Here is a 10,777-nt window from a genome sequence, read left to right as displayed (position 1 = left end):
TGTAGCAGTTTGTGCATGATTTTTACCAAACTGTGTGCAGATACACTCTGCGTGCTAATTAGCTGTTATTTTGGCAGATTAGCGATGGCTTCTGCCATTTTCTCGATGGGAAAATGCACTCCTGCACAAATTCCTCCGCTTGCTTCCCTCAGCTCCTTTTTTCTCCCCAGTTTTGCAGATTCCTCCTTCTGCTCGGGCATCTTGGGAGAAGTCGTTTTACAGTTCAATCAGGAATTCTAATAAACTGACCTGTGCTTTAATGACTAATTCATTGTCTCCTTTACTACCTTCATGGGTATAAAGCAGATTAATGACTTGAGCAAGGTTAAAAACAGTACCACTGTGCTTTTCCTTCATCTGTTATCAATCATCCTTTAGATTCTTAAGAGAGCAACGGAAATTGAAGGAAAATTAGTAATCCTTTTGATGGATGATACCATAGGTAGGAGTGTACACTTAAGATGAGAGTATGGCTATAGCATTAAAAGGAAGTCGGCTGATAAGAAGCATCACGCGAGGAGCTTGCATTTCATTAGATGGCACATATGCTGTATATGGAACAAACTATAATGCTGTATGACAGGAGAATTATCGTTGTGTGACAACAAAGCCGTCACAGTTTAAGTTAACCCACTCGAGGAAAAGACGTCATAATTTTGATTATCCTCTCAACGCTGGACCTCCAAATGCGGTTATCAAAATGGCCCAGAGACATAATCGCACTGCACATATTTTTTTTTTAACAATGTTTACAAAGAAGAGTTTTAAGAAAAAACTCTTCAGGAAAAACTCACAGCAGTTTCAAGCAATTTCACGTGAGTTGTTAAACTTCTTTGACAGTTTCTTTACTTTTCCTCATACTGTACTACTCTCTCTTGTTCGAAAATCCCATGAAAGGGGAAAGCAAAAAAAAAAAAAAAACAATACAAAGAGGAGGCAAAGGGGAACAGCAAGGAAAAGGAAGACTGGGTATAAGGCTGTGTCTTTGTTTACCATTCTATATTCCCATCACATGCACGTACGCCTTTGCTGCATCTCTGGGCTCTTCCCACTCTTGGCCCAGTCATTTCTGACAATGTTAATGATTTAGTGGAGAGCCCTCCACAATGGATGATTTGTGACATGTAGGAAGGCTCGAAACGAGGGAGGACTAGGCAGGTTTCTGTGGGGAGTGTTTGGGATCCAGGGATGCCTTGAAGATAGTGATTCATTATATTTAAGACAAGTGTGACATCCTACTTCAAGGAAACAGCACACATATGTATGGAGGGGGAGATTTTTCGGGTGGCCAAAGTGGGGAGGGGTAGGTAAGTACAAAGGAATGCCTCTGTGTTTTTGGAGATGACATAGGGAAAGGAGGCAGGCATATGGAGACGGCAGACTGGAAAATAATGGGTAATGGAAGAATTTAGCCTGAGGCTATATGCCTGCTTTGCCTACTTCTGTATAACTAGTATATTTATAATTCAAATACATACCTTTAATAATTAACCACCAGTGAATATTAAAGGAGAATGTGGGATATCTCTTCTACAGATGGAGTCAGGTGAAAACAGGATTAAATTTCAAATTTGACAACAGCACAGAACAAAGGACCGGAGAGCAAAAACAAAAAGTTGTCTGGCGTTTTTGGGCCAATTCCTTATTTTGTGTTGGTGTAAACAAATAGCAGTTTTGTATAAACGGGACATTTATTATACATACATTTATTTTATGCACAATAGTGAGTTTCCGTATCTATAAAATTTGAAGTAATAAACCGTCTTAGTGTTCCTGGGTTAAAAGATATGTTTATTCACTGTACTTTCATTTCTGTTAAAGGGCAGTTAGTCACCATCTGTACTGTAATCTAGCCGAGGGCTACTCCCTGGAAACATACGTCTAGAGTTACACAAGCAAATATCTCACTGATTTTCTCCGAGTGTCTCATTCGCTGTTTATCACTGTGAACTTTTTATCTCTGCTCTAATCTCATCAGCCTCACTGTACCAGAAATGTTGACAACCTTTTGTCTAACCGCAGCGTGGCGAATCCACATCACCTACGACATCCGTGCGACTGAGTGATAGCGATCAGCTCGCGTTAAACTCCAAGCCTGCTTTACATTCAATTACATAATTTCAGCCACATTTAGGCAGCTGCAATTTGGAAATAAGAGCGCATTGAAATTCGGTGTATTTATGCCGCGCTCCGAGTGTGCCTTTTTAAATAAAATATCCCAGAGGACAGTGTGTTTTGTAGTCTGTACACAAGTGGCACACAAGAGCTCTCACAGACTGTGTCATTCGATGTTATGCAAACACCAGAGTTCAACAAGAATCGATGTATTTGCATATTCTGGATCTTAAATGTGTTCTGCTTTTTTTTTGCATCTGTGCAAGCCCCATTTCTATCTCGGCTCTTTGATGTAGCTCATACATATTGACGAACCCATTCAAGAAACCAACCGTGTTAACTAAAGCATGAGCTCAATTTGTGTATCCTCTTTTTTTTAAAAATGGAGCATTAGTTTGTCCCATTTATATTTCCTGGGTTAATTAGCAAGTGAGAGATTGGACAATTAGTTCATCCATGCTAATTGATTATAATATTACAACCCAGTGATGATAAGATGAACATAGTCTTCGTTCTATATTCCTCTAAGGGATTGAATAATATATACAATGCTTTTGCGTAATGAGGGTTTTAAAAGGACGCAGCAACTAGGGAAATTGTTAATTCATTTCCACTCAGAGTTTTTCAGGACACAAATGACTTGAATGGCAAGGATGCAAGCATCTTATGGTCCTTTTTGCTTTTGAGTCACGTCAACGCAAATGATGTGCATCACTGGTTCCCTTTTTTTTTCTTTTTTGGAGGGGCCAATCTGCATTTTGAATCTATATAAAGCTTCTACTTGAGTGAAGCTTCTTCTACTCAAGCAAACGTTATGAGTGTAAAATTACACTTTATTTAACTCTTCACTGCTCCTTCCTTGTTCTTTACCCAACCATACAGACCCAGCTCTCTTCTTAGTTGTCAAATATCTGCAATTTGAAGATCAGGTATGGCCCTCTAACCACCTCTCACTGGTGGCCCCACTCGAGCTCCATCATAGTGTGACAGTTTGTCATGAGGCCACAAAGCTTAGCGGAGGGAAAAAAAAAACAAAACACTTCAGGAATGTGTGCCAATGGAGTTCACCTGGAAAGTTAAACAGGAAGCGCTCAGACTTTCATGTTATTCGTTTTAGAGTGGTCATGCCCCTGATTTTGATGTAAGAGAAACGTTTCTGTGCTCTGCTGTTATCATCAACTTTCTTTGCCTTTTAGCTATGATGTTAATTATGTATATTCATACATATTTTGCATGTTCTGCTTGATAATTATTGCTCTCTATTTCTTAACAGCTTTTCTTCAATTTCTTCAGCCTCACCGGAAGAATGTTTTTTTGAAATATGACCCATTTCACCTCAAAATGTTCATCCTCAGGTACAGCAAATAAAAAAACAAGATTCAAGTATTACAGTTCTATGCTGTGCTTAATAATTAATCGCCCATCCCATCACACTATGAATATTTACATGCAAAGCGTCCCTGGGAGCCATCCATATGCCAGAGGGAGGGAAGTCTGTGTGTTTATAGCATTAAACGCTCAAATATCGTCACAAACCCCATTTCGCCTCCAACCATGAAAAACACTCACTAAAGCATTGCAAGCATTTTATTTGGTGTTGCACAATGTAACCTATTCAACTCCCATTTAGACGTGGAGAGTCAGATTACAGGTACTCTCTCTATGCTGAACAGAAATCCCAGGATGCCGCTTGTCTAGTTCGAATGTGAAGGGATCAGAAATGAGGTTTTTTTTTCTTTAGGTGCTGTTTCTAGAGCAATGACATTGTTCTCTGAGGCCGACCTCCACTTAATGTGTCAAAATGTCAAAGGTCCCATTGTCAGTGCTGATTGAATTGAGGTGTAGAAGAAATTACACAGTATATTAAATTATGTAGTGAAAGCAGAAACGTGCGGTGGGAGCAAAAAGCGTGTGTGCTGATTTAAAAAAGGGGAAAAAAAGTTTTAGACTGTAATACTTTGAGCAAGAAGAAAATCAAAAACAAATATTGCTCATTATAAATGATTATGTGGTTCTGCAGCTGAGGACTTGCACTGCCAAACATTAATGCACTATTCAGTTTTAATCCTGGTGACTACCTTCTCTTTATTCCTCCCTTTGTATGTGATCCAGAGATATAGAAAAAGTGCTGCTGCAGAACATTGGAAACACGGCGTAACCGTGCTGCCTGTGACTGCTGCTTCAGAGTACAATATCATTCATAAATTTCCAACCTTTGACCTCTGAGGGAGACTCAGCAGGATGCACATCAGGAGGGTCCGGGGATATAGCAAAATTCATCTTGTTAAAGTTGCACTGTGGCCACTTTAAAGGATACACAAGCTAATAATGGATAAGTGGGATATGTTATACAAATAAATATGCTGTTACTAGTGAACCTGGGCATGTTTGGCTCTGTTGCTCCCATTGGTGATATTTATCCAGGAAGGGAAGCCTGAATGTTGTTGTTGCCTCCCTGCAGGTCCCCGAGCTCTCAGATCTCCTCTCTGTCTCCTGTGCGGATAAGTAGTGGCTGCAAAGGCAATGCCGGTCTTTGATATTTCACTCCTCATTTGAATCAGTGGTCGCTTTATTTGACAATGCCAGGTAATTACTCGGGTACCTTGCTTGATCATGTGAACTCCTGCAGAACCAGAGCAGAGGGAGGGAGCGAGGAACGGAGGGAGTTTTGGGAAGGAGGGGGGTGTACTGGGCTGTGAGAGAAGATGGAAATGGCAATGCATAAACAGAAAAAAAGCAGGGGGACCAAAACAAAACACACAAACACAAACAAACCATCTGCATTTGTTTACCTGCACTGTTTCACAAGGGGGGGGGGGGGGCATGCGTAAGAGCTGAACTGTGTTGTGTTAAGCAAGTCCGATTTGGTTTTAAATTGTCCAGCAGTGCTTTTTGTAGTGGGGCTGGCCCATACTGTGAAGGGAGTAAGCAAAAGGTCAGACCGTGCAGGTTACAAACAGATGCACTTAAGTGCATGCTTACCACCATTCAAATCAATAGGGCTGTCTCATGGGTTGAGTCATTTGATTCGTTATAGTCGCTGTGGCATAGGGGGAAGAGCGGGGTGTCAGCTAATCCCGGGGTTGGAGGGTCGATCCCTGGCCCCTCCACGTGCTTTGGGCAACAGAGCAAAACTCAACTTGTGCAAGCCATTTGCTATATGTACCAGACAGGGGAATGAGTCAGTGAAAACTTACTGAAAGTATGTTTTTTTAAAAAGAGAGAGAATCAAATGAGAGTTTTGAAACATTTTAATTGCATTTAGATTCAAGAATTTATAATTAAGTCATAAGAATCACAAAATACACAATACATTTATTTTCAGAGAAAAAAACAAAACATTTTTTAATAAAGGCTATTTATGATACAGGCTAAAATATATGTGTAAACAACAATAAATGCAATGTCTTCATTAACAAAGTAAAAAATAAATGCTGATGCTTAGTTTTTGTATTTCAAATGGCTTTGATATGGGGTCCTTATCAATGATGTTTATTGAATAAGAGAGCAGTGTTTACTCTGTTGTGTGACTGGAATATCAAACCCCCTCGCACCACGTGAATGCAGCTGCGTTCAGGCTGACTAACTGAGCTCTCCTCAGAGGAAACCAGCAGACAACTGAGGCATGGACCTGAAGTTTAACTGAAAGCCTGTGCCAGCAATAAATAAAAATAAAAAAAAATAAAAAAAAATTAATCCGTTTCCTATAGGGATGCCGGAATATTAAAGAGGATTTTTATCGGTAGAATTTTAAGTAATAAATGCATTTTTTTTCTACACACACGCGCGCCACAAATCTCAAGAAAAGCCGTGACCGGATAAAGGGAGCAGGTATTGTAATGGTTTGCCTGTGTACTAATTCATTAAAGCTCGCTATAAATAAAGAAGAATGACGGAAGTCACGTGAGCCTCTAAATATATCTTGTCTTGGGGAAGTTTTTTGCCTTTTTCTCACCTTTAATTAATTTTTCCAATAAAGCAGCTGCCACCTGTGTACACACACACACAAATATATATTTATATTTGTGATATTTTATATTTTGACATCTAAATTTAAAAAAGGGAAAGAGAAAAATCTGCCACACTCGAGTTTTAACGTCGTGCGCGTTATATCCGCTCTGGGCAGGTTTGCAGGCGCTTGGAGTCTGCATTTACAGTTTTATTCGCCTCCTAATCTTGAACCGTGGCGGACCTCCGCACTCACGTTTCCTCTCTTCCGCGCTGGACAAACAACAGAAGAGCCGCATTTATATTCGTTTCAAAGTGGAGAGGGGAATTAAGATAATTTAATAAAGACTTAAACCGCTGGGGTGTCTCTGTGGCGCCTAAAGACACGTTTCCTCTGATCAGCGGAGGAGGGCGACTTTATTGGACGTGTTTCTATTTCCAAATCCGCATAACGGCCAACGATGCATGTATTTCCTATAATGCAGATAAGGGAGAGAGGGTTTGATATGTAATAAAAGGTGGGTCTGCGTCGCCTGTTTAAGCCCCTTAAGCCTGATAAATGATGAGCGACAGAGGCACAGCAAGAGGGTCACCGCTATTAACTCCTCGGTTTCCCGGCCTCCACTTAAACTTCTCTCAATTACATGTGGTAATGTGGCTGGATACGGGACTTAGAGGCTTCGACCTGTTCAGGAAGACTGAAATAAAATAAAATGAAAGAAATGAAAAAGAAATCATAGTCAAATCTTTGCAGTGTTTTTAGGTTGCCCCTAAAGCCACGTGTTCAGGGGAAAACACAGGGATTACGGTCTGTGGCGTTACTAACGCATGCACACCAGGTATTCTTGGACAAACACCCAATGCAAGCTCATTAAATCAGCATTTGGTGTATCCGAGCAGGCGTTAACGACGGGCTCTAAGCTCGGCAGTGACCTGCTCAAACTGTGTCACAGCCGAGCAGAGCTGAGACTCTCTCTGCAGAGCGGCTGCACGCACTGAGGAGGGGAAATATTAGTAGTTTGGGTAGTTTGATAAGGGGGGGAAAGGAATTTTTTTTTTATAAATGTATGGGGAAAATGCGTTGGGGAAATACATCAATATATAATTTTATACGTGAAAGATTTTTTTTCCTGTAAAAAGAAGAATAAAAACTAAATCACTTTCCAGCATTAATATTTTATAAATAGTTTTTTAGGTGCTGAGGTTGTTTCCAGAATCGTGATGTGAATCGATTTGCTGACTTTCTTGTGCCTTTCTTGCGTAAAAGCCTGTAAAACGTTGAATTTGTTTATTAGTTTATTTCAAAATCGCTCATAACAGAAAAAACCCGGATTTTCAGATTATTATTAAAATAAGCACGTGAGCGTTCTTATTAAGTGCTGTTGGTTTTCTTTGTCCAGTTTATTTAGATTTATGTGGCTGCAGAATTGATTTCAAAATTGGCTAAAAAAAGAAACAAATAAAAAATCAGATAAACTCAATAACACAAAATATACGCGGTGCCTTAAATTAAATGCAGGCTAGGGCTGATAAAGGCCAACTTTTTTTTCCTCTTTTGTGTCACACAGTGACCGTCTTATAATAGAATCAAATATAAAGGGCGCAGACATTTGAACTTAATTTATTTTTGAAGCACCACAAGAAAACAAATGGCAGATTATAAAAAAATGCGTGCACTATTTAGATTAAATCAGTAAAACAAAAACAAGGCATTTTATAAAGTTCAGTTTTTGATTTATGACCTCCGGTACCTCAAGAATAAACAGTTTAATGGAGCTACCTTTAATTTTAATTTTAAAACACATTTGCGTGGTCATTTTTCTGGGGATTTATTTCGTGTTAATGTGCTTAATTAAGATTGGCGTATTTTGTGGGCCTTCTTGCCTTTGTGGCAAATCTCTCGACGGCTCGGAATTCGCTGTGGCCGCCAGGTGTCGCTAGAGGGCAGCATATTTCATACCGAGCCTGTGAGGAGGGGGGGGGGGGGAAGCCGCGGTTACGTTTTGTCTTGGTCTCCTCGCTCTCTCTCTCTCGCTCTCTCTCCCCTCCACCCTTTACTAACCCTCTGACACCAGGCTCCGAGAATCGGTGGAGGGGAAAATGAGGCTTTGGAGCTGAAGAATTTACAGTTAGTCGCGAAACTTTTACAAGTATTTGAGTTGCTCACTCCGCTTTCTGAAACCCTATAGTCACATTTCACTCCGGGGTCATAAAGAGTTCAGACGCAGAGGACTGAGGTAATGTTTTGTGAAAGAAGGAAACAAAAAAGGGGGCAAAATATTCTAAACAAATGATGAATAAAATATTATAAAATATGTAATAATTAAATAAATAAACGTATAGTATATGGAGCTGGTAATTATGGATTAATTAACAGTCTTCTGTGGAATTGGAGACATCAAGAAAATGTCGAACTGACTTGTTTTTATTGAGCGCAAAATTAAATGCTGAAGTAAAATTCTGTCAAACTACGTGATTATTTTTTTTATTATTATAATTTTTAGGAACTGTTGCAAACAAACAAAAAGACACTGCAAGGTTTTTATTTTCCGCGCTCCTCCTTCAGTCAGTCCATGAGCCTGTCTTATCTCAACCTCTCTATACATTAGCTTTCCTAATTTGCATAATCTCAAATACTGAAGTGGGCCAAAGAAAGAACAAAGTTACAAACAAGATTAGGGCGATTTTATTTGTTCCTGCGGTTGAGGGCCAATTGTTTTTTCGGGAGTGTTTAAGGTCACTAAGAGGATTTGAAGCTCGTTTCATATCAGTGATCTTTTTGAGGGAATTAAATCAACAATGCATTTCTCTCCATATTTAGCAACAGGCTTGTGTGTGTGAACAACCGAGCCCTGCAGGGCAGGAGAGGGGGAGAGGGATTGTAAGTCCCGCAAAGAGTAAACAGAGGAGTGGGACTTGGAGTGCTGGTGCTCGGGTGGCGCGCAGGCGGTCCTGGTGCACCTTGGGATGTGACATGCAGTGGATCTTTAGCCTGGTGACTGTCACAGTAGTGTTTTCCTTGAAATGGATCCTCTCCCCCCCTAATGAATCCAAACGCAGCTGGCCATGTCCCACACGGACACCGAGAGCTTTAACCCTAAACTGACCTCAATTTGACACCACCAGATGAAATTTTACCGCCTGTTAATGCCATCTACTGATTTTCTTTTCTCCCTCAAACGCGCGGGAGTTGTGCACCTGAAAAGAGCTTTAACGTGAAGAAACATAAAACTACTTTAAAAAGTCTAATTGTCTGTGTTAGGTGTCCTCCTGGAGGTATCTTCCTTGTAAACGCCGTCAGGTTATAAGCTGGGGAGTTTAGGTTGGCACATGTCTTGTTTATGAGGAAAATTAATTTTAATTAACCATTGAGTGAATGATGATTAAAATGAAATTGGAAAATTAAACACCGACTTGTGTAATGCCACATAAAAAAAGTTGTTATTAAGCAGATTTAATAACCTAAATATTGTCACTTATGAAGTCTCGTGTTTATAGCTTTCATTAATTACTCGAGTAAATTTATCACAGAAGAAAAGAGCTTAAAATTTCACGTCGTTGGGAGTCATTGCCGCAAGTTTTATAGGGAAGGATGTGTGTCTGTGGAGCCGTACATTGGACACGCATAATTAGCTTCTCCTATTTTCACACGCTCTTCGGGTGTTTACATCACTCTCCTCCGGGGCAAATCACATATTTTGCTGAATAAATGTGGGGGGAAAAACAACAAAAAATATGAAATTCGCAAAATCTAAAAGTATGCAAATAGGAAAAAAAATAACGATAAGATTCGGATTTGCTAAGCTGTATAGTGCAAACGTCACCTAAGCTTAAAAAGAAAGAATTTTGTCTGCATTTGTCTAGTCCAGCCTCACAACTTTCCCCATGCTGCGCCCCGAAAGGACGCGCGCTCACAACAAAGCAGTAGATACAATAAGGTTTATGCTACTTACCATGGTTGTCCAAAGAAGGAGGATGAAAAAAAAGTCAAGCGTTAGTGCACAAATCAATATGAACGACAATATTTAGCTTATGAAAATATCAGTCTTCAATAGCAGAGTCTGCCGGGCTGGTTGTGTTTACAGAGTGTGAGAGAGACTTGGAGACGGTGAATGCCTTGGCTCTCTGCGCACTGCTCTGCTGCTCCTTCCCGGGGTATTGCACGTTGAAATGTCCACACAGCCGTTTGTCAAAGCCTGCAGTCCTACACTTCCCACCCCCCTTTATGCCAACAAACATAACTGTTGTCACGCTTTCATGTATTAAATCTTTTTCATTTTTTTAAAAAACCCTTCTATTTCCGTAATCGACCCTGAACAGCTCTGCTTTGTATTTTGTTTGTTGGGAGAGTTTATTGACCCTCCAGCAGTAGCCACAGCCTATCTCCCTGAGCGTGTGTCTACCTTAATCCTAACCTGTGAATAATTAATTCCCACCATCAAAAAATGTCACGGAGCAATAAATGGAGCCTTTATGTGAGAACCTATCAATACAGCCATGATGCCATATTAGCACTGATGGAGCTAAATATTAAAGGGGATAGATGGCCTGCTTCTGTTTTGAGCGTAAAAGTGCTCAGGCTCCAAAGAGGGCTTCACTGCAATCGATGGCCGGAGCGTTGCTCCTCCTCTAAACTTCAATCTCCACACATGATTGATGATCTCGGGGAGCTTTGATAATTGACTACTCTGAGGTAAGGAACGAGGTTCTATCA

General features: G+C 40.3%; 1 long non-coding RNA gene across 1 annotated transcript; it reads right to left on the bottom strand.

The window, feature by feature from the left end:
• Window positions 1-3,662: 3,662 nt before the first annotated feature.
• On the bottom strand, window positions 3,663-10,735 carry LOC308390023. The gene is made up of 3 exons (XR_013970383.1): window positions 10,017-10,735; window positions 4,908-5,028; window positions 3,663-4,808 (listed from the first exon to the last, which is right to left on the bottom strand). It is a non-coding gene; the product is annotated as an uncharacterized lncRNA (long non-coding RNA).
• Between the last annotated feature and the right edge of the window lie 42 nt (window positions 10,736-10,777).

Source organism: Rhamphochromis sp. 'chilingali', assembly GCF_963969265.1.
Source record: "Rhamphochromis sp. 'chilingali' genome assembly, chromosome: 21".
In the NCBI taxonomy this organism is placed as follows: Eukaryota; Metazoa; Chordata; class Actinopteri; order Cichliformes; family Cichlidae; genus Rhamphochromis; species Rhamphochromis sp. 'chilingali'.
The sequence above is the reverse complement of the archived record's forward strand: the minus strand, read 5'-3'. Positions and strand labels throughout refer to the sequence as shown.